The sequence below is a fragment of the Sus scrofa genome, chromosome 7 (genome assembly GCF_054392235.1).
Source record: "Sus scrofa isolate SSC_HxYL_T2T_F1_AM1 chromosome 7, Sscrofa_HxYL_maternal_Yorkshire_Landrace_v2.0, whole genome shotgun sequence".
In the NCBI taxonomy this organism is placed as follows: domain Eukaryota; kingdom Metazoa; phylum Chordata; class Mammalia; order Artiodactyla; family Suidae; genus Sus; species Sus scrofa.
The window spans coordinates 76,637,255-76,660,863 of record NC_139389.1 but is presented as its reverse complement, the minus strand read 5'-3'; the positions used below and the strand labels follow the sequence as shown (position 1 = coordinate 76,660,863).

At 39.0% G+C, this 23,609-nt stretch overlaps 1 long non-coding RNA gene across 8 annotated transcripts in view; it reads left to right on the top strand.

The window, feature by feature from the left end:
* Positions 1–23,609, top strand: part of LOC102164814 (uncharacterized) — a 71,256-nt gene that overhangs the window by 26,163 nt on the left and 21,484 nt on the right. Inside the window, exons 5-6 of one of the 8 annotated variants that reach the window (XR_014810696.1) lie at positions 339–808; positions 1,056–1,866. The exons of 3 other annotated variants lie outside the window; for them this stretch is intronic. This is a non-coding gene — a long non-coding RNA (uncharacterized LOC102164814). Of the gene's footprint in view, positions 1–285; positions 882–1,055; positions 1,867–5,601; positions 5,740–23,609 lie in introns of those variants that run through there. 4 more of the 8 variants (XR_014810695.1, XR_014810700.1, XR_014810692.1 and 1 more) reach the window with 4 other exon arrangements.

The window sequence follows — 23,609 nt, the reverse complement described above, 5'->3', positions numbered from 1 at the left end:
CTGAGCTGATGGTTTTGAAGCTAATACTACTAGAAGAGAAGGCCAGCAGAGTTCAGTGCTGACTAGAAAGTAGTAGAGGTGCTGTTGCCAGGGTCTTAGGTAGAATAAGGGTCATACAAGGCCACTGGTGACCTAACATGGTGTAAGAAAGCCATGGAGGAGTTCCTGTCATGGCGCAGTGGTTAACGAATCCTACTAGGAACAATGAGGTTTTGGGTTCGGTCCCTGCCCTTGCTCAGTGGGTTAATGATCTGGCATTGCCGTGAGCTGTGGTGTAGGTCGCAGACGCGGCTCGGATCCCGTGTTGCTGTGGCTCTGGCGTAGGCTGGCAGCTACAGCTCTGAAGTGACCCCTAGTCTGGGAACTTCCATATGCCACGGGAGCGGCCCAAGAAATGGCAAAAAGACAAAATAAATAAATAAAAAGACAAAAAAATAAAAAAAATAAATAAAAAAAGAAAGCCATGGAGTTTTGGCTTCAAATGAACCCGAATTCAAATCTTTTACTATTTTTTTATGAGATAAGACCTCAGTCCTATCACTTAGTTCTCCAAGTTTTAGATGTCCCTTGTTTATCTTAAAGGGCATTTTAGAAAATTTATAACTTTTAATTAAAAAATTTCTATAAAAATGGGACCACTTTCCATCTGGTTTGGTAACTTTTTCCATTTAATAATGTTATAAATGTCTTTTATATCAATAAACTGCTATGTTAATAAATACACATCTAGGAGTTCCAGTAGTGGCGCAGTAGAAACGAGTCTGACTAGGAACCATGAGGTGGCGGCTTTGATCCCTGGCCTCCCTCAGTGGGTTAAGGATCCCACACTATAATCCTCAAAATAAACCTGTAAGAGACTATTAAATAATTATTAAAATGGTGATATAGATGTGTATTTATTTATTTATTTATTTTTGTCTTTCGTCTTTTTTAGGACTTCACCCATGGCATATGGAAGTTCCCAGGTTAGGGGTCAAATTGGAGGTGTTGCTGCTGGCCTATGCCAGAGCCACAGCAATGCCAGATCCGAGCTGCATCTGCGAGTTATACCGTAGCTCATGGCAATGTGGGATCCTTAACCCACTGAGCGAGGCCAGGAATCGAACCTGCATTCTCATAAAAAAACACATGGAAAGATGTTCAACATCATTCATTATTAGAGAAATGCAAATCAAAACTACTGAGGTACCACCTTACACCAGCCAGAATGACCATCATCTAAAAGTCTACCAACAATAAATGCTGGAGAGGGTGTGGAGAAAAAGGAACCCTATTACACTGTTGGTGGGAAAATAAATTGGTGCAACCACTGTGGAAAACAGTATGGAGATTCCTCAAAAGACTAAAAACAGAATTACCATTTGATCCAGGAATCCCACTCCTGGGCATCTATCCAGAGAAAACCATGACTCAAAAATATACACATGCTCCAGTGTTCTTTGCAGCACTCTATATGATAGCCAAGACATGGAAACAACCTAAATGTCTACCAACAGAGGAGTGGATAAAGAAGATGTGGTACATATACATGATGGAATATTACTCAGACACAAAAAGGAAAGAAATAATGGCATTTTTAGCAACATGGATGGACCTAGAAATGATCATGTTAAGTGAAGTTAGTCAGACAGTGAGACATCAATATCATATGCTATCACTTATATGTGGAGTCTAAAAAAGGACACAATGAACTTTGCATAACAGATACTGACTCACAGACTTTGAAAACCTTATGGTTTCCAAAGGAGACAGGTTGGGGGGTGGGGAGATGGGCTGAGGGTTTGGGACGGAAATGCTGTAAGATTGGGTTGTGATGATGATTGTTGTACAACCATAAATGTAATAAAATTCATTGAGTTAAAAAAAGAATTGGGGTGAGTTCCCTTCGTGGCTTAGTAGTTACAAACCAGACTATTATCCATGAGGATGTGGATTCCATCCCTGGCCTCTCTCACTGGGTTAAGGATCCAGCGTTGCTGTAAGCTGTGGTGTAGGTCGCAGACCAGGCTTGGATCATGTGTTGCTGTGGCTGTGGCTGTGGCCGGCAGCTTAGCTCCGATTTGACCCCTAGCCTGGCAACTTCCATATGCCACGAGTGCGGCATTAAAAAGCAAAGCAAAACAAAACAAAACAACAAAACCAAAATTAACCAAAAATAATTGGGGATTGAAAAAAAATAAAATTATTAAAAAAACAAACGAACCTGTATCTCATGGATACTGGTCAGGTTCTTAACCCGCTGTCACAGCAGGAACGCCTGGCATATAGCAATTTAAAAACAACTGGACTACAATGGAATTGAATTTCAAGTTTCATATAATCAGACCACTGACTGGCCTTTTCCACCTATCTCTGCTAGTCAGCCACCATCGTGCAGACAATCTCCGTCTGCCTTAAAGCAAGACCTCCACACATAATTGCCTCATCCATTAGAACCAGGAATCCTGTGTCTCAGACATCACTAGAGGCACCAGAACAAAGACGGCTCAAGAACCTGTGTAGAAGATGTAGTCCAATGACTTTCTCTGATGGAAGATCATAGAATATTGAGGCTCTTTAGAGAAAGAAAATGTATATTATACCGAGCTAGGACCTGAAAGATCAGGAGATTCCCAGAGGAAAGAAAAACTTAAAAGATGGCTTCTCAGAGCAGAAAGTTCATTTTCATCTCTTTGAAGTTCTTCATTTCTAGGAGTGTTTGTTCTTTTCCTCATGGACCAAAACTCAGCTAATGACCTCTCACTTCAGCAAGATTATAAGAACATGAAGAACACTCTAGATTCCTATTTGAAAATATGTGTTCCTCCTACTACATTTCTAAATACTCCCTTTAACATTACAAGAATTATTTTCATAAATGATCTTGGCTGCAGTTCAAAACATTGTATGTAGCATTTGCTGGGCTAGTTCATAGTTCCTTTCTGAATATGTTTATAGAAGCACATTCAGATGGTCGGGGGTAGAGACAGATCCCAGGGGCTGAGCTTGCACGATGTCTTCTAAGTCACTTGGGGCAGGATCTAATAGAGGAACTTTGAGCTCTACTGTTGGCCATCCTTCCTTCAGACTGCACCTCTTGGGAAGGATACTCTTGATCTGTGGGTGGTGGTGTAGGGCCCAGTGGGAGGAGGGCTGCATATTTAGCATCTTATGGTGCTGTCCCAGTGGCTTCTCCAGCTAAGCCAGTTGAGGTCTCAATTTGCTCTGCAGAAGTGACTGTCAATGTTGAAAGAGTGTCTTGATCATATGGTCAACTAATACTGCTCTGTGTCAAGTACTGTGCTGGCACTGGTCATAAAGAAGTAAATAAGATGGGAGTGGTTCAGCAATGGGGGAGCTTCTGAATTAATGGGAAAAACAGGACATTAGAGCCAAAAAAAGACAACTATGTTTAGCGATGTAAGGGGAAATTTGACCTAAACCAGGAGTCAGGAAGATTTCCTTGAGGGAGTGACATTTGAGCTGAGACTTGAAGTTGAATGGCTAATGAGAGTTGGAGACCGATGTTTCCAGCAAATGAAACACCTTGTGAGACGGTCCCAGGCATGACTGAGAAGTTCAGTAAGGCTAGAGGGCAGAGAGCTTGGGAGAGAGACGAGGCAGGAGATGTGCATGGGACCACATCATGTTGGGCTTTACAGGCCATGTTAATTGTATCACATTTGAAGGGTGATAGGAAGGAGGAATATACCACATGCATTAATTTGCTAGGGCTGCCATAAAAAATACCACAATCTGTGCAGAAATTAATTTTCTCACAGTTATAGAGGCTGGAAGTTCTCAAGATCAAGATGCTGGTAGGGTTGTATCCTCTGAGGCTTCTTTCTTGAGCTTGCAGGTGGCCCCCTCTTGCTGCTTCTTCATATGGTCTTTTCTTTGTGTGTGTATGCCTCAAGTGTCTTGGTGTGTCCAATTTTTCTCTTTTTATAAGGATACCAGTCATATTAGATGAGGGCCCATCATAATGGTCTCATTTTAACTTAATTACCTCTTTTTTGCATTTAGAAATTATTATTATTATTATTTTTGTCTTTTTGCCATTTCTAGGGCTGCTCCCATGGCATATGGAGGATCCCAGGCTAGGGGTCGAATCGGAGCTATAGCCACCGGACTACACCAGAGCCACAGCAACACGGGATCCGAGCCGCATCTGCGATCTACACGACAGCTCAGGGCGATGCCAGATCCTTAACCCACTGAGCAAGGCCAGGGATCGAACCCACAACCTCATGGTTCCTAGTCGGATTCATTAACCACTGAGCCATGACGGGAACTCCTAGAAATTACTTTTTTTTAAATTGAGGTATAATCGACATATTAGTTTCAGGTAAACAACATCATGATTTGATATTTGTATATACTGCAAAATGATAAGTCTAGTTAACATCCTTTAATTACCTCTTTAAAGGCCCTGTCTCAAATGCAGCCACATTCTAAGGTACTAGGAGTTAGGATTACAACATATGAAGTCTGGGGGACACTATTCAGTTCATAATACCATTTATGTGCCTATTGTGTAGCAAATGGATTGGAGAGGGGCAATAGTGGAGATTCATAGAAGATTATTTGAAAAATGGCAGTGACCTGACCAGGATGTGTGTTCTGAGATAGAGCAAAGGCAATGGGTTTGAGAAGCATTTCCATGGGGGAGTGATAGAATCTGAAGGTGAGGGAGAGGGTGTAGTCAATGACGACTCCTAAATTCTGGTTCTGCATCTCGCTGAATGGTGATGCAGTTTATTTAGAAAAAAGGATGGTAAAAGGGAACAGAGGTTTGTGGGGAAGATGATGGGTTTGGTTCTGCTCCTGTTGTATTTGGGGTGTCAGTCAGACATCAAGAGGGGATAATGAGCAGATTGTGCTGGAGAGGAAATCAACCTCTATTACAGAGAGAGCTGATTGCCATATAGATCAACCTTTGTAAGAGACAGAATTGCTGTCACCTGGTCCTTCTATTTTACTTTTTATGGAAAAAAAATTATAGCCCTTTTCAAAAATGTGATCTTGGCATCCTTAGAAACTCATTCTCCAATTTTTTTAGGGGAGTTCTTTGGTGGCCTGGTGGCTAAGGACTTGGTGTTGTCACCGCTGTGGCTTGGGTTTGTTCTCTGGCTGAAGTACTTGAGTACTTCTGAATGCTGTGGGTGTGGTCAAAAGCATGTGCTGGCTAGGGTTCGGTAGCTTTTTATAGTCAACATGGCAGACTATTTCTTTAGCAATTTTACATAGTCAGCTTGACTCATGATTTAATATGCATAAAAGAATTGCCTAATGATGGAGTTCCCGTTGTGGCTCAGTGGTTAACAAATCTGACTAGGAGCCATGAGGTTGCAGGTTCTATCCCTGGCCTTGCTCAGTGGGTTAAGGACCCGGTGTTGCTGTGAGCTGTGGTGGAGTTTGCAGAAGCGGCTCGGATCCCATGTTGCTGTGGCTCTGGCATAGGCCGGTGGCTACAGCTCCGATTGGACCCCCTAGCCTAGGATCCTCCATATGCCATGGGAGCGGCCCAAGAAATGGCAAAAAGACAAAAAAAAAAAAAAAAAAAGAATTGCCTAATGGTATTAACCTCTTCTTTTTATTTTTATTTTTTGTATTTTCTAGGGCTGCACCCGTGGAATGTGGAGCTTCCTACACCCACTGAGCGAGGCCAGGGATCGAACTTGCAACCTCATGGTTCCTAGTCAGATTCTTTAACCACTGAGCTACAGTGGGAACTCCTGACCTCTTCTTTAGAATAAAACAACTCTTCATTTCCTTCCTGCATGCCAAATCTTAGGAAAGGATAAAGTCTTGCACTAAAAGTGAAGTGTAACTCTGGTAGATGGTAGAACAGAAGACCTTTTCATGTGGCACAAAGTCTAGTTAATAAAGTTGCGTGTGGATTGGTGGCCCTTCAGCGGGAGCAAGGGTGTTAATGATGGATGGGGAACAGAAAGATAGTATTAGGAGGCACAAGGTGTTGTGGCACCAGGGTCATGGTCAGCGATGTCCTTGGGATGAAGGCCAAGCCCTGGGGTTCTAATAGACCTTGGGGCTTTGAGCCTTGAGTTATTTTAGGAGAAATAACTTTAGCTTAAAGCAAATAAGTCTGCATGACTCACCATAACTTTCATGGTAAAAAGACTATTACAATTTGCATTATGTTTTTAATAAATTAAATGATTTATGTTTTTAATAAAGATCATTAAAGTGATTGAATGTTCCAATTTACCTGGAACAATCCCGGTTCATACCTGTGTGCCACGTTTTTAACAGTGTCGTCTCCAGTCTCAAGAATGCCCTTATTTGGATGACAGATTATGTGATCACTCTATCTTTAATAAAATGATCTTTCTAATTCTTAAATAGAGGTACTATTTTGTGAATCTTGGCAAAGCAGGCCAATTTTTATATTAGAGTATTTGACAGTATTCCTTTTAAGATGATTCACTATGTACTACTTTTAATAAAAACATTTTTAAAAATTGAAAGTTTTTCTGTTCGTAAGGACTTAACCATAGCTTCACCTCTGAAATCATAATTTATTACATACGCATATATTCCCTCTTTATCTCATTCACATTTGACCATCTTGTTCTTTCGCAAAAGTATCATGGAATTTTAAAATTTATTTCTAATTAAACAAGTTTTTCATAATTTTTTATAAGCAAGATATTAGAGGTTGAAAGAGAAAACATTACATAATAGCAAGGAGCCAACATAAATTAAGTGGGGGTAGAGGAAGAAGGATTATTCTATTAAGGAAACATTAAAAAAAAAGTATGTGGTAATATACTTATTACTCAAATAAGATAATTTGATATGAAGACAAAATTATTCCTAAACCTGTTTCCAAATAGAAAATTAATTATATAGAATGTCTAAAAATCATTAGTATGAAATAGAAATACATGTTATTTAGAAAATAAGTATAGAGAGTATTTATGTGTGGTATCTAAAGTAACTATATCCCAAATAAACCTCTTCTCAGATTGTGAAACATAGATCTGAATACATTTCACATTTACTTATTCCAAAATCGAGTGTTCACCCCTAACCTTCACCCACATTTAAGATCACCCCATCTGGTTTTCCGTTTCAGTGAATGTTCTTGACCACTAGAGGGAGAAACAAGAAAGGCTTTGAAAAATTTGACACATCTGCGAGATTAGTTAAATACTAGGAGTAAAATGTACTAATTGGAGTGAAATATGAATTCAGGGAAGGCACTTGCAAGTACTTTTGTTGTTGGACATTTGTTGCTTCTATGGAATCCTGTAGAAATAACATAACAAAAAGATGGTGTAACTTCTTTAAAGCTTGAGGAACAACATGTTCTATGGTTGACCAGCTAAATTGTAGTTTTGTTTAATTTATGCCTTTGCCTAAAGAGTAAGTGCAATAAATAAACATATCTAATAAGGTTGAATAATGAAAGTTATCTACTGCTTCAGACTTCAAAGGTGGGGAAAGTGGCAGTAAAGGAAAAATACCATCATAATCAAAACAATTTCCCTATACTTTGCATTAAATGAATTTGACAATTAATACTTAAACTTATTTTTAAATATTTAGGACATACTTACTATAAAAAATATAAAATCTTTCAATATATTGAAGATTCTAACTAGCTAAAGGTGTATTTTGTTTTAGACTACTCAATACATGGATTTACCAAGAGACAATTTCTTGAACTCTATTACCTTGTTGGAAAAGTTTTTGAATTATTTGTTGTACAAGAGATCTCTATCTCTTTTAGTTGTAAGGAAAATATATAAAATATATTAATTCAACAAATATGAAAATACTGAACAGCTATTCAATACAAGATATTCAGGAGATTCGAGACTGAATTAGACATTAGTTCCTTTTTTTTTTTTTTTTTTTTTTTTTTTTGTCTTTTTGCCATTTCTTGGGCTGCTTCCGCGGCATATGGAGGTTCTCAGGCTAGGGGTCGAATCGGAGCTGTAGCCGCTGGCCGATGACAGAGCCACAGCAACACGGGATCCGAGCCATGTCTGCAACCCACACCACAGCTCATGGCAACACCGGATCCTTAACCCACTGAGCAAGGCCAGGGATCAAACCCAAAACCTCATGATTCCTGGTTGGATTCACTAACCACTGAGCCATGATGGAAACTCCAGACATTAATTCTTTTCTCAAGGTATCCATAGTCAAAAGACCTATTCATAAAAATCTGTAAAACAAGGTAGATGTGGGATATGCCATTAGAGTAGCTGTCAGGGCACTATGGGTGTTGAGAAGGAAAAGTTACTTCTAGTTTTATGTGTTTGTGGTAGTGGTCGAAGAATCAGAGAAGCCTTCATGAAAGGTGTGGTGTTGGAGCAGGGCCTAAAGATATTCAGAATTTAGAAATATGGCGAAAAGGAAAAGCATCCTAGGGTGGAGGAGGTAGAATGAGGAAAGGCATGGAGATAAAGTCCTGCTGGACAAATGCAAAATGTATAAGCACACAAACATAAGACAGAGAAAAGGATAGATGATCTAAAAAGATATAAATCAAATGCAATGTGTGAAATATATTTGGTTTAGACTATAACTGTTAGTGACAGTTTATTTTATGTCAACTCGACTGGGCCAGAGGCTGCCCAGATATTTGGTTAAACATTATCCTGGGGTTTTCTGTGAGGTGTTAGATGAGATTTAACTGATTTAACAGTTAAAATGTAGATTGAGTAGAGCAGATTGCTCTCCGTAATGTGTGAGGGCCTCTTCCAATCAGTTGAAGGGCTGACTAGCACATAAGGCTGATCCTTCCCTGAGTGAGAGAGGATTCTTCTGTCTGATGGCCTTCAGACTCAAACAATGACATCAGCTCTGCAGATTTTGGACTTGCCGACCTCCATAATTGCATGAGTCAAGTTCTTCTATCTCTTTCTTTATCTGTATGTATATCCTATTGGTTCTGTTTCTCTGGAGACCTTGGACTAATATGTTGTTAATACTGCTTAAAAATTAGCACTACCAATACGTGTCTATTTGGTGTCATTTTGATCCCAGTGTTATGTTGGATAATGGGAGAACGCTAGAATAGCATCAACCCCCAGAGAATATATCTGTTACATCCAAAACTACTTCAAAGAACAGAGGTCTATGCTGATAAAACTAATTGATTTAAAAGGAAATGTTCTAATTTATTCGTTTGTTACTAAAGTAAAGGAATCAATTAAAACTGTAACTCAGAGGAAAGAAAAAACAAAATCATAACACCAGCAATCTATTATAACCACTGTTAACATTTTGGTGTATTTTCTTTCAGTAATTTTTCCCTTTGCAATTTTTATGTGCAATTTCAGTTTACATAAAATCATGTAGGTTCATTTTTTTAACCTAACATTATAAAAATTTCCCCATATTGTTTGAGTCTTAAGAACTATAGTTTTTGTTGCCTGTACAATATACAATCTGCAAACTTACTATAATTTTCCTAGTTAGTTCCTTATTTTTGGATATTGAGGTTGTTATACAGATTTTTCTCTATTTTAAGATCATAAATATAAATATCTTTGTAATTATACCTTTTTATATTTTGAATTTCAGGATAAATTCCCAGAAGCAGTACTTTTTTTTTTTTTTTTTTTTTGCTTTCTTAGGGCTGTAACCATGGCATATGGAAGATCCCAGGCTAGGGATCGAATTAGAGCTATAGCTGTTGGCCTACATCACAGCCACAGCAATACCAGATCCAAGCTGTGTTTGTGACCTACATCACAGCTCACGGCAACGCTGGATCCTTAGCCCACTGAGTGAAGTCAGGGATCGAACCCACATCCTTATGAATCCTAGTCAGGTTTGTTAACTGCTGAGCACAAAGGGAACTCCCAGAAGCAATACTATTAGATCAAAAGATATGAATACTTTCATAGTTAGTCTAAGTTGCTTTCCAAAAAATGTGTCAACTTATATGACCACTGAAAAAACCTTGCATTTGCCTACTCAATATCCATTCTTTTTTTTTTTTTTTCTTTTTTCTTTTGTCTTTTTGCCTTTTCTAGAGCCACTTCTGTGGCATTTGGAGGTCCCCAGGCTAGGAGTCTAATCGGAGCTGTAGCCACCAGCCTACGCCAGAGCCACAGCAACATGGGATCTGAGCTGCGTCTGTGACCTACACCACAGCTCATGGCAACGCCAGATGCTTAACCCACTGAGCAAGGCCAGGGATCAAATCCGCAACCTCATGATTCCTAGTCAGATTTGTTAACCACTGAGCCACGATGGGAACTCCTCAATATCCATTCTTATGTCTGTTAATAAAAGACTTTCTTTGGTACGAATGTTTTTTGTTAGAAAAACCTCCCTTCCTCAGACTACCTTGCAACTAGGTTATGTCTACAGATGACTGTATTCTGGTTTATGAAGGTAGCTGGGTTGAGCTTCTAGAAATAATTTTGTTATACTAATTAAAAGGAGCCAGCTGGTACACATCTTTCCCTTTTTCCTTTCCTTTCTTCTTGACTGAAAGTAGAGCAATTTCTTGCTCTACAACCTCTGCTTTACAATTGTAAGGATGAATACTCCAAGTTAAGATGGTAGAACAGGAAGCTAGAAGGAGCCTGTGATTTATTTGAACATCTGTGCCAGCTCTGGACTCCTTCCTCTGGAATTCTTATTACAAAGATAAATTAATCCTTATTTAGTTAAGAAATTGTATGCATATTTCTGTTACATGAAACCCAAAGAAAATCTAATAGTAATACATGTGCATAATTATTTCTCCATAATAATGAATATTGTCACTGAAATTGGAGGGGTACTATATTGGTGCAAATTAATCAACCTAATCTAAACTAATTTAAAAAAGGGAAGGGGGAAATTTACTGGTTCATGTACTGTGGTAAATACAGGGGTTGAATTAGCTTTGGGATTTCCTAAGTGGCATTAATGATATATTAGGTCAGATCTCTTTCTCCCTCTCCTTTTCTTTCTCACACTGTCTCCCTTTGTTTTCTTCTACTTGTTGGCCTCTTCTCTCCCACTAAAGACAGACTTCTATGCAGCTCAAGAAATTGGTCAACAATCTACTGCAGGATTATGTTGGTCCAAGGTTAGTGAAAAGTTGGAGTTCCTGCTGTGGTGCAGCGGGTTAAGAATCTGACTGGAGTGGCTCCTGGTTGTTGCGGAGGTGCAGGTTTGATCGTCAGCCCAGCACAGTGGGTTAAAGGATTTGGCTTGGATTCAATCCCTGCCTGGGACTATCTATAGGCCACAGGTGTGGCCATTTAAAAAGAAAAGAAAAGGAATGCAGAGTTAGTGAAAGGTATGGAAAGAGGGCACTTTCCTACTTTTGTTCAAAATATCAGTCCTGGGGAAAGACTCTGACTGACCGGGCCTGTGTCGTGTCCTCCTCCAGGGGGGAGGGGACAGGAGAACTGTAATTGTCAATCCCACCAAGATCACTAGAATAAGGAAGGGGCAATTTCTCAAAGAAAAAAATTGGGGGTTGACACCAAAATACGGTTGAAAGTCTAAAACAACTTGTCATCACTGACTGTCTTTCATTAATGAAATGTTCTTTTTTTTTGTCTTTTTGCCTTTTCTAGGGTTGCTTCCTGCTGCATATGGAGGTTCCCAGGCTAGGGGTTGAATCAGAGCTGTAGCCACCAGCCTATGCCACAGCCACAGTAATGCGGGATCCTAGCTGTGTCTGCGACCTACAACCCAGCTCACGGCAACACCGGATCCCTAACCCACTGAGCAAGGCCGGGGATCGAACCCGCAACCTCATGGTTCCTAGTCGGATTCATTAACCACTGCGCCATGACGGGAACACCAAAATGTTCTTTTTTTTATTCTAATTTACATTTCTTTGAGGATTTTGTCTGTTTATAAATTTTATTTCCTTTTTTGAAAATTCCATCTTCTAAAGACATTGACATTTCATTGACAAACAACCAGAATAAGTGTATGCTTGACAAATTAGACAGTTGAATATTCTCTTTATTTTGGACATGATGCCAATTTTGTGCTTATAATTTGATATCCTGTATCTGGCGATGCCATCCTCAAAGAATAGAAGATACAAAATCTATATAATGTCTGTATCAACATATTCTAAAGGTCCTAGATCTAGTGAGAAAAGTGGCAATTGGACTAGACATAAATTTAATCAATAGGTATATGTGAGTCATGTCATATATTTAGTAAGGGGAGGTTAAGCATATAGTAGATTCCCCTTCTGGGAGCTTACTGAATTGATTTTAATATATTACTTTGTGAGAATGCATCTTTAGCTATTACATGGGCATATGGACATTATGGGTTGTTCCCCCAAACTTTGAACCATTCAAAATGTGATTTAAAAGCACATACAGGATTTAAGCCTAAAAGTAGAGAAAAAAAATTTATTTTAAAGTAGCCTAGAGGATCTCTTGGTAAACTGTGAATATTTTGTTATGTTTTTATTTACTAAATATTTATTCAGTGGGTGTTTATGGCAATCATTTTATATATTGTTACATTCCACAGGAAATCTTCTGATTTTGGAGAGTAGAAGCAGTGGCTGCAGATTCTCCAATTCTTTACTTCCAGGCTTGGATGTAAGGGTAACCCTAAGGTACCCTGTGAGGCAAAGGGGCGAGAAACTAAGTCATCACTGTGCACAGTTTAGCCCACATAATCCCACCAAGCTGAATTTAAATGCCCTTCAAAGAGGGCAGATTTAGACGTAAAAACAAGTGAGGTATTGATCACACCATGTACCCAATATACTAAATCAGCCTGATGCCCTTCTTTCTCACAGAAAAAGGGCTGGCGATAGAAATGAAAGCAAGTCTTTTCTCTGCCCTCCAGATCTGCTGCTGTGTCTGGCTGCTCCAGACCAGCTGCCACCTACAGTCATGCATCCTGATATGTTATTTGTGCTAAGAAAGAGCTTTGTTATCTCTTAGAGCATAAAAGAAATAACAGGTAAAAATACCTGAGACATACCGGTCTGTCCACAAACGTTAATTACATCAATTTACACAAGAAAATCTCCTTTAAGGAAGGTTGCAAACTTGCCATTTAGGCAACTGCATTTTGTATGGAGCCCAGAGTAAATGACGTTTCATTTCCTGCAGGTATCTGGGATCCTAGTTAGGGCTAACCCAGCTTAAAGCATCCTGACAGCCATGCAGTTTCATGCTTCTATGCCTTGCTTATGTTTTCTCTTACTTGCCAGGAGTTCTATATTTTGTCCTTTGGGAGTTAGCATGAGTAGGTTCTCTTGGAACTGTTTTCTGACCACTCCTTTTCTGATGTGAATTAGGTGCCTCTTGTCTGTACTTGCAGGATATCTTGTTAATAACTATATAATAGAGCTCTAATGTAATTGTTTTTCTTACCTTCCCGCCTCAGTGTAATTTCAGGGCAGGCTGCAACTATGCTTTATTCATCTTTGAAACACTATGGCCCAGTGGGCACTCAGAAAGAATTTGTTGAAGTTTACCCTACCTCTCCCAACCTTACCATTTTTCTGATCTGCTTTTATCCATTTATACAAATACATATTTTTTTGTAGAATATGGAATAAAAAATACATATTCTATAAAAAATTTAGAATCGTTGGAGTTCCTACTGTGGTGCAGTGGATTGAGTCCTATTGCAGTGATTTTGGGTCATTTTGGAGGCAATGGTTTGATTCCCAGCTCAGCACAGTGGATTAAAGAATCCCATTTGCTGAAGCTGCAGCATACGTCTCAGCTGCGGCTTGAATTCAGTCCCTGGCCCGGGAACTTCCATATGCTGTAGGTGAGGCCATTAACAACAACAACAACAAAAATATATATATATGTATATGTGTGTGTGTATATATATATACATATAGGTATATATAGAGAGATAGAATCATTAATAAAAATCACTTATCCTCCATCACCTATAGATAAGCACCATCAATATTTTGTTATATTGATACATGTAATAATTCTTTTCTATCCTTTTTGCCAAATTGGGACTGTACTGTATAAACTCTTTTATCTTTCTTTTTCCGTTTACCATTATGTGTCCTGAGCATTTTATCATGGTATTAAGTATTCTTTTAAAATGTCACTTATTTAATACTTTTTCTTATTTCTGGACATTCAGGTCTATCTACTTTTTCCTTTTATGAACAAATCTCTGATGAAAAATCTATATGTAAATCTGTACATTTCCATTTATTTCCTTACGATAAATTCCCAGAGGTATTATTTGATTCCTCTGTGTCAACATTTTAAGGTCTTTTGATATATTTGATGGAAACTTCCAAAAATGTTATATCACTTTATCATTTATTCCCTTTCTTAACAATTATTTATCAACCTTTACTATGTGCTTGGCACTGTGTAGGGCTAGGATTATAATGGAGAAAAATGTAGTCAAGTTTCCTGACCTGAAGCTCCTAGGGGGAGACAGATAACAAACAAGTAAATGAAAAAAGACAGGAGACTAACATATTGTTAATAGTGCTCTGAGGGGAGCTCTGATGGAGTGAACCCCACTTTGGTTTGAGTGGTAAGGGAAGGCTTTTCTTAGAGATCACATTTTATTTTATACTTGAAGAATTGGGAAGGCACCAGCCATGGAGGTGGAGGGGAGAGTTTATTCGGAAGAGTAGAATGGCAAGAAATGAGGGTGAGAGGGGTAGGTAGAGGCCAAAGGACCAAACCATGATTCTCTGTTAGGTGATAGGAAGTTGCTAAAACGAAGCTATCATATGTGGAGAAAAAGGTACCCTCCTATGTTTTGGTGGGGATATAAATTTGTGCAAACACTGTGGAAAACAGTATGGCGGTTTCTTAAAAAAACCGCAAATAGAGTTACCATATGATCCTGCAATCCCACCCCTGAGCATCTATCTGGAGAAAACTGTAATTCAAAAAGATGCATGCACCCCAGTGTTCATTGCTGCACTATTTACAATAGCCAAGACATGGAAGCAACCTACATGTCCATTGATGGGGGAATGGATAAAGAAGATGTGGCACATATATATACACAATAGAATATTACTCAGTCATAAAAAAGAATGAAATAATGTCTTTGCAGCAACATGGATGGACCTAGAGATTATCATACTTAATGAAATAAGCCAGACAGAGACAAATATGCTTATATGTTGAATCTATTTCCCCTGGTTACCAAAGGGGAAGGAGTGGGGAGGGACAAATAGGAGTTTGGAATTAACATATACACATTACTATATATTTAATAGATAACCAACAAGGACCTACTGTATAACACAAAATTTTTTTGTCTTTTTTTTTTAAGGGCTGCACATTGTAAACCAACTATAATTTTTTAAAAAAGGAAACAAATACCCATTTAACCCTGCAAAAAGAAAACCCCCAAATCCGCCAAACTCATCATGACAATAAATTTATATATATCAGCAGGCCAATGCTTTATCACTTTTACTGAATATATGCATTAGAATTTTATTTTTTTTTACTTTTTTTTGTGTTTTTAGGCCTGCACCAGTACCATGTGGAAGTTTCCGGGCTAGAGATCGAATAGCAGCTGCAGCTGTAGGCCTTTGCCACAGCCATGGCAATGCCAGATCCAAGCCACATCTGTGACCTATGCAGCAGCTTTCGGCAATGCCAGATCCTGAGTGAGACCAGGGATCAAACCCTTATCCTCACAGACACTATGTTGGGTTCTTAACCCATTGAGCCACAACAGGAACTCCTACTTTTTTTTTTTTTTTGAAAGTATAGTTGATTTAGAATTTGTGCCAATTTCTGCTGGATCCTTAACACACTAGACAAGGCCAGGAATAGAGCCCACATCCTCATGGATACTAGTTGGGTTTATTACCACTGAGCCACAATGGGCACTCCTTAAGTTTTTAATTTAAAATGATTTGCGAGGAATTCCTGTTGTGGTGCAGTGGAAATGAATCCAACTATTATCCATAAGGATGTGGGTTTGTTCCCTGGCCTTGGTCAGTGGATTGGAGATCCTGCATTGCTGGGACCTGTGGTGTAGGTCGCAGATGGGGCTCGGATTTTGCGTTGCTGTAGCTGTGACATAGGCCACCAGCTGTAGCTTTGATTCGACTCCTAGCCTGGGAACTTCCATATGCTGCGGGTGTGGCCCTAAAAAAAAAAAAAGTAAAAAAAATACTGATTTGCCGTATTTACAGTCTCTCTGCATATATAGATTATATATATTAGATTTTATATATAAATGTATTAGTCTATTATATAATAGTTATATATTACATATAATTTATATATTAAATATAATGACAGTTTATAGAGAGATAGTATTTTGGATAATAAGAATAATCTTTTGTATAGAGAATTAAGGAGTTAATCCCCCTCAAATTTTACAGTTGTATCTGAGATAGATATTGAGATTCAACAACAGAAGTTGTTTCAAATTCTAAATCCTTGGCATTTGTTTTTATTTCAGGAGTCAGGTTCTGTATTGAGCTTTCAGATTTATTTTTATTTATAGTGCAGAGATATTTACTGAGCATTTTCAGATTTATAAATATTTATAAATGAAAAGCTTATTTATTCTTTTTGGGTCTGGGTTTTTATTAGTTACCCATCAAAAAGAAAATGATCTTTTATTAGAATTCAGACTTTTTAATGACCATTCCAAAATCAAACAAGATTACAGCGAAGAAAGAATTCTTTCAACTCTTTGTCTAAAAAAGTAGGTCTATACAATACTATTCTGTGTTCACTATGACAAGGTATATTATTATAGGCAATCAAAACAAAACTGCCTTGCATAAAATCAGATGAAATCAACAAATACTGAGTGTTTTGAGTGTACTGGGACTTGAGTAGTCACTGTGAGGGCAAGGGAGAGATCTAGTGTGTGATCCTTTCCCTGCAGGCACTTGCAGGGTAATGGGGCAGATAAAACATAAGTGTGTGGGGGAGGGAATATGGGACACCGACAGGTATGGACCACGTACTGTGTCGTAGGAATTGTGCTGGGTGCTTCCATATAAGTTATCTCGTGTATAACTGAGCTCAGTATCATCCCCCAAATTCTTTAGTATTCTCTTTCTTACTCTCTACCCAGCATCCAGCCATATTTACAGTCATCCTCAGTCCCCACCACCCCAGGTCACCTCCCACACCCAGTCATCACTAAATCTTGTTCCTGGACCCTTCCAGTGGCTTCCTGAATGGTTTCATTGCCTCTGTTCTCTTCACTTATTAGCCCATCCTCCTTCCATGTTGTGGACACAGTTGCTGTAAAATGCAATAGATTCTGATACTTGCATCCCAGAAGAGTTGTAATTAATCTACTCATAGCTCAGTCTCCCTTCTAAATTCCTCAGGGAAAGAACTCATTGGGCCAGCTTGGATCACCAGTGATAATCAGGGTTACCTTGTGAGAACAAAGTGATTTTTTTATAAAATTTACATCTACATTTTATTTCATTTTTTATTTTATTTTTTGCCTTTTCTAGGGCCACACTCGGCACATGGATGTTCCCAGGCTAGGGGTCTCATCGGAGCTGTAGCCACCGGCCTACACCACAGCCACAGCAACGCGTAGGATCCCAGCACGTCTGTGACCTACACCACAGCTCACAGCAATGCCGGATCCTTAACCCACTGAGCGAGGCCAGGGATCGAACCCACAACATCATGGTTCCTAGTCAGATTCATTAACCACTGAGCCATGACGGGAACTCCAGGACAAAGTGATTTTTTAAACCATTTTAAAAAATTGAAGTATAGTTGAAATTCGCTGGTGGCTCAGTGGGTTAAGGATCCAGCGTTGTCACTACTGTGTCTTGGGTCACTGCTATGGTACAGGTTTGATCCCTGGTCCAGGAACTATGGATGTGGAGGGGAAAAATATACTTAATTTACATTGTTCTGTTAATTTTAGGTGTACAACAAAGTGATTCTGTTTTTTTATATATATATGTATTTATATATATATTCTTTTTCAGAGCCTTTTCTATTATAGTTTTTAGAAGATATTGAATATTGTTCCCTGTTATACAGTAGGTCCTTGTTGTTTATCTATTTTAGATATAGTGGTGTGTATATGTTCATCCCAAAGGGCCAAGGTAGTTGTAACCATGTTGTTAGAAGGGAGGAGAAGCAGTTCTCAGAAAAAGGGTTAGTAGACAGATAAATCAGAAGATATTTCTTGGAGAGACTGAGCCCTGGAGTTGACTAGAGCATATGATTGAGTTAAGGATAAAAAGAAATAAGGTTGCAAAGATGAGAGTTTGGGGCCAGATTTTCAAGACTCTCTATGTGAAGCTAAAAACTTTATCCTGTAGACACTGGGGTGTTATTGCATTTTTTAATAATGATTTTAATTTTTTCCATTATGGCTGGTTCACAGTGTTCTGTCAGTTTTCTACTATACAGCAAGGTGACCCAGTCATACATACATGTATACATTCTTTTTTCTCACATTATCAGGTTCCATCATATGTGACTAGATTTAGTTCCCAGTGCTATACAGCAGGGTCTCATTGCTTATCCATTCCAAAGGTAATAGTTTGTATCCATTAACCCCAAATTCCCAGTCCATCCCAGTCCTTCTCCCTCCCCCTTGGCCACCACAAGTCTGTTCTCCATGTCCATGATTTTCTTTTCTGTGGAAAGTTTCATTTGTGCCGAATATTAGATTCCAGATATGTGATACCATATGGTATTTGTCTTTCTCTTTCTGATTTACTTCGCTTAGTATGAGAGTCTCTAGTTCCATCCATGTTGCTGCAAATGGCATTATTTTATTCTTTTTTATGGCTGGGTAGCATTCCATTGTGTATATATCCCACATCTTCTTAACCCATTCATCTGTCAATGGACAATTAGGTTATTGCATTTTTTTAAAGGGAGTGGCAAGATGAAGCAATACTTAGGATAATTAACCAGAAGTAGATTAGGTAGATTAGAAATAAGAGAAAATATTGCAAGAGTCAGTTATGATGAAAAAGGCATTGGAAGAAAGTGAGTAAAGATACTCGAACAAACACAGATTACTTAACATAATGGTGGGGTTTTTTTTTTTTTTTTTTTTTGGTTTGGCTGTTTTGTGTGTGTGTGTGTGTGTGCTTTTTAGGGCCGTACCCATGGCATATGGAGGTTCCCAGGTTAGGGGTAAAATTGGAGCTGTAGCTGCTGGCCTATGCCACAGCCACAGCCACAGCAACTCAGGATCTGAGCTGCATCTGTGACCTACACCACAGCTCACCACCACACTGGATCATTAACCCACTGAGCGAGGCCAGGGATTGAACATGCATCCTCATGGATGCTAGTCAGATTTGTTAATCGCTGAGCCATGACAGGAACTCTGGTTTTTGTTTGCTTGTTTGTTTGTTTGTTTGTTTTGTCTTTTTGCTATTTCTTGGCCGCTCCCGTGGCATATGGAGGTTCCCAGGCGAGGGGTCTAATCGGAGCTGTAGCTGCCAGCCTACGTCAGAGCCACAGCAACATGGGATCCGAGCCACGTCTGCAACCTACACCACAGCTCACGGCAACGCCGGATTGGTAACCCACTGAGCAAGGGCAGGGATCTAACCCGCAAGGCAACCTCATGGTTCCTAGTCGGATTCGTTAACCACTGCACCACGACGGGAACTCCTGGTTTTTTTTTTTTAATCTGAGAAATTCTTGTGATACCTTACTGCTATGGAACACAACAACCCCCCCCCACCACCGAGACAACATGTTTCATAGTTCATAGGGCTGAATCTGTGTAGTTCTGACAACGCTGTCATGTTTCTGGCAGTTTCAAAATTTCTTTCCTCTGGGAGACCAGGGCCAAGTTTGTTTTTGCCCTTCTCTCTCACCATCTGCAGCCCAGCCTACCACACATTGGGAAGATATTATTAGAAATAAAATTGAAGCTGCAAAACTCTGGGGGCTAGCGGGGCAGAGAGGCAGAGGGAGTGGCAAAAAAAAAAAAATGATGAATTGTTTTCAATTCAAGGGTGGAGTTCCTGTAAGAAGGAAAAAGCTGATATCATTAGGAGTACTGAATAGTGAGGCATTTTTAAAGAAGTTCTATCAGGTCTCCATAGCACTTTCTGCATAAAGTTTATTTTAGTATGTATCACATTGTGTTATGGTTCATCTGATAAAAGGTGGAGGTGTAGTCACCTCCACACTGGGCAATCAGCTTCCCTCTGGCAGACACTCTTGCCTATCAATCTTTATATCCATGGTTCTTGGCTTAGTGCTTGACTTATCTAGAAACCCAACAAATGCTGAGTGTCCCCCATTTAACCATAAGCTTTTAAAGGTAGGGTCCATGCTTCTTCATATACTCTATAAAGCATTTGGAAGGGGTAATGGAACATAAATTACTAATATATGAACAACCAACATTTTCTTTGTCCTGATTCTTTTGGATTTTATGATAAGTATTTGGACCAAAAAGGGTATGAAAGAACAAAGAAGCTAGAGTTGGGTGAAAAGTGTTCTAGTGGTTTGTTTAAAATAGAAGCAGAGGACTACCTGAGATGTGTGAGGACATGGGAGAGAATTTGGGGGACTTTTTTTTTTTAATTTGGTGTTCCCCTTGTGGCTTAGCAGGTTAAGAACCCAATATAGTCTCCATGAGGATGCAAGTTCAACCCCTGGCCTTGCTCAGTGGGTTAAGGATCCCTTTTTTCCCCTTTTTATGGCCATACCTGCAGCATATGCAAGTTCCTAGGCTAGGGGTTGAATGAGAGTCGCAGCTGCAGCCCTGTGCCACAGTCACAGCAACGCTGGATCTGAACTGCATATGTGACCTATGCTGCAGCTTAAGGCAACACTAGATCCTTAACTCACTGAGTGAGCCAGGGATCAAACTCACATACTCACAGAGACTATGTCGTGTTCTTAACCTGCTGAGCCACAATGGTAACTTCCAAAAAAATTTTTTTTATTGAAGTACAGTTGATTTATAATGTGTTAATTTCTGCTGTACAGCAACATGACTCTGCTAACCCCAAATTCCCACTCCATCCCTCCTCCACCTCCCTTTTAGCAAACACAAATCTGTACTCTATGTGGGAGATTTTAAGAAGTGTTGAAGTGAATTGTGAGATCTCTTCTTTTATTTGAACAATACAGGTAAAGGACTTGACTTTTTTTTTTTTTCCCCCTCGGGGTTTTCTTTTTCGGCCGCCGCTGTGGCTTATGGAAGTTCCTGGGCCAGAGATCGGATCAGAGCTGCGTCTACAACCTATGCCACAGATGTGGCAATGCGCAATCCTTAACCCACTGTGCTGGGCTGAGGGTTGAACCCACGCTGCCACAGAGACAACACCAGATCCTTAACCTGCTGTGCCATAGCAGGAACTCCTGACTTGACTTATTTTTTATTTTTGTTCTTGGATTGCGTTCTTTTGTGACACCATTGTGGATAGACTACATGGGTCACAGGTACCTAAGTTTTATTTAGTAAGAATCTGTGAAAGGAAGGAGAAAAGAGAGCTAGAGAGGTAAGACAGGAGTAGAGGAGGGAAGGAATAAAGGGGCACATGAATGTCAGATTTCATAAAGTTGATCTGTGAATGTAAACCATATGCTTTGATTTCCTCTTTGAAACTAATATAGTTTATCTCAATCATGTATTAATTTTCTCTGAAATTAGTGAAATTTGCACTCAGATATAAGGGGCTGAGTGGATTTCAGGGAGACTCAAAAGCATTAGGAGAAACTCATTTGGCATTAAGAAATCCAGCTGATCTTTTATTATAAATGAAACGAACACTGAATAGTAACTCTCATTAAAGAAAGAAAGCATTTAACGTCTTAAAAATACTCCAATTATTAGCTTTCAAAATAAGTTATTTTGTAGTAGAGACCAAAACTGATTTTTTTTCCCCCAAGGAAATTTCCTTTTTAAAATTCAGTATTTTTATATAGGAGCATCATTCTTGGAATTAATAAAGATATTTTTATCCTCAGTGACATATTTAGATATTGAGATTAATGTAGTATATTATATTGGGCTATTCCCTGAGGAACTTTAAAATAGAACATCAAAATATTCAAAGATCAATAAAAATTAAATGGATTTCAAGAACGAATTGTTTTTTAGGATCATGTATAACTACTACTGTTATGTAATATAATTCTCAATCAATAAATTGTAAGTGTTCATGAATAAGCTAGAAGCTTATCTTAACGTTTCTTGAGGCCTTTTCACATTTTAAAAAGTCAGACTATTGATTACAGAATCATTGAATTTTAAAACAGAAAAGGACCTTTGAGATGATCTTGTTCAACCGCCTCATTTTATAGATGATTAAAATGTACTATTTCCTATTCCTTATTCCCTAACTCTGTCACTAGAATGAGTCAAGCTGTATTGCAATTATTGGTATACATGTCTTTCTAGAATACTAGAAGTAAATTCCTTGAGGGTAGGAATAGTCTTATTCCTCTTCGTCTTCCAAACCCCTAGTGCATAGCAGAATATTATATTTTTTTTTAACTGAGTATGTTGCTATTGTTAATTTTGGGTCTTGCAGGGCCTCAACATCTATATCTGAATGAGAATATTTGAAGCAAACATTACAACAATAATAGCAATAAGATAAACATTTAAAAAGTGTCTTTAGGAGTTCCCTGGTGGTTCAGTGGGTCAAGGATCTGGCATTGTCATTGCTGTGGTTCGGGTCGCTGCTGTGGTACAGGTTTGATCCCTGGCCTGGGAACTTCCACATGTTGTGGGTGTGACCAAAAAAAGTGCTTTAATGTTCAAGGCTTTGTGAAGGATACAAAGTTGAATATGACTTGGACTGTCCAGAGAGTCTCGTGAGAAGTGCATTAGTGTGCTAGGGCTGTCATAATAAAATCTCACAGACTGGGTGGCTTCAACAATAGGAAACTTCTTACTTTCTCACAATTCCTAAAGCCGGAAGTCTAAGATCAAGGCGTTGGGAAGACTGGTTTCTTCTGAGACCTCTTTCCTTGTCTCACAGGTGGTGGCTTTCTTCCTATGTCCTCACATGATTTTTGGTGTGCACTTATCTCTTTGTGCATCCAGATCTCCCCTTCTTAGAAGGACATCAGTCAGACTGGAGTAGCGCTCACCCTAATGACCTCATTTTAACTTACTCAACCTTTAAAGGCTCTGTCTCCAAAGACAGTCACATTGTGAGGTACTGGGGGTTAGGACTTCAACATATGAATTTGGGGGACACCCAGTTCAGCTCACAGGAGGAAGAAAAAGATAACAAGTAGTTTTAATGCCAATAAACTGTGATGAGAGGGATCTGGGAAGGCATCCTGAATTAAGGAGGCTGTGACAGGATGTCAACAAGTGTAATGGAAGTCAGGGTACTATGGATAATTGGGCAGGACAATCTCCTATTACTGAATAGGGAGTGACTTGGTGAGAGACAAATTCTAGTGAGTTAAATTGGTCAGCCTTTTCTGGCACAGAGTTGTTACCCTAGCAATCTGATCCTGATTCCCCTTAATAAATTTCATCATCTTTTTAAGTTGACCACCTGCTCGTCAGAGTTGAACTACAATGGTGACAGATCAGGTAGAGCTTTCATGTTTAAATAGAATAAGCCTAACTGGTACACAGGTGTGTACTCATTGTTACAAACAAATCTGGTAAATTATGTGTTAAATGGCTCAGAACAGCAACCTTTGCAGTAGAAATCTGAGATGGAATTAAAAACTTGAGTGGCATCT